Here is a 1,488-nt window from a genome sequence, read left to right on the forward strand (position 1 = left end):
ACCCATCATTTTGAGGAGCTTGTATGTCAAAACAAATTGAAACATCATTCCTGTATCTTTCTTTTCTAGGCAAGGAAATCTGATTTGATTACATGATAGAAATGTCACCGAGTTAAACACAGACTCTCATTTTGAAGTACACAGCTATCGGGAAAGCTATCCACTTCCCACCTATGTAATACATAAATCTATGTAATCTAGCACACACACAGAGTGGGACTCCAAGTAGAAAGTGAAACCTATCCAAAGAAAGACATACCTTAAACATAAAAAGAAGTAAAATCTACATAAGCAGATGTCTTTCAGCTAGTATTTCTTATACTCTTACCAATTCATAGCTGGTATTCATATACACTTACCAGTGCATGAGATGGACAGTATGGCATATATGCCTGCACAGGACAAGTTCACTGAACTGTCTACTCCAAAAACTGGCCAATACCACATTCACCTAAGGAAGATGCAAAAAACTATGTTGTTACTTACAGAATAACAGCCCTCAGACCCATTTTAATTCAAGCAACTGGAGATCAGTGCGAATTTCAAATTGTGAAGAGCTGAGACCACAAGAAGACAAGCCAGCACTGCCACCGGCATGGCCACAGATTACCTCACCCAAATCATTAGGAAATTAGATGTTCTTTCACATCACCTGGAGCAAAATCTTGATGATAGTTGTTCTTACATACAGTATTTGTATAGTACATACTGTATAGTGCCTAACTTTGCCAATGTAATTTTTGGAATAGCACAGTTTGAAGTTTGGGTATATGTGCTATTTTGTACACATGTACTCTCACACATACAGAGAACTGAATGAGAGTTACAGCTTCTTATTAAAAGACTAGCTAAATCAAATTACCAACTCAAAACTGCCACTCTTGGCCACTGAAAAACAACAGAAAAAACAATGCTTGATATAACCAGGGTTATACATTTTTTTTTCCAGTTTTACACATTAGTGTAAACCCATAAAAGCCAGAAGACAAACCACAAGTTCTCTTTCATCTTTCCAGAGAAATTAATCTATGGTGAAGTGAAATTATCATGTAGTCATCTGCTTCTTCCAAACACCAAGAGCATTTTAAAAATAGTTTAAATATGGATATAGCATGAGATGCACTGCTTTCTGATTCTGTGTTTTCAGTTCTGCATTTTTAGTTTCCTGTGTAGCCACCTTCCCCCTCCCCCCTCAAAAAAAACCCAACACAAAACCAACAGCAAAACCCCAGGAAAATTGCATCATTCATCATTGTTTATTAATTGTATACAATTTCACTTCCAGACCTGTGACATGCAAATTCCTTATCCCTGAATGATCTCTTTTTTTCACAGCTGCATATTGGCACCTTTGTCACTAAATGAAAAATTATATTCAGCACCTCCACCACTTTCCATAGTCTGACTGTATGTCAAACTTCAACTGAAAATATCTGATTTAAACTCTGTAAGAGCAGCATGGAGCTTTTATTGAGCAAGGCATTCTTT

This window comes from Dryobates pubescens, chromosome 10, assembly GCF_014839835.1.
Source record: "Dryobates pubescens isolate bDryPub1 chromosome 10, bDryPub1.pri, whole genome shotgun sequence".
NCBI classification, from domain to species: Eukaryota; Metazoa; Chordata; class Aves; order Piciformes; family Picidae; genus Dryobates; species Dryobates pubescens.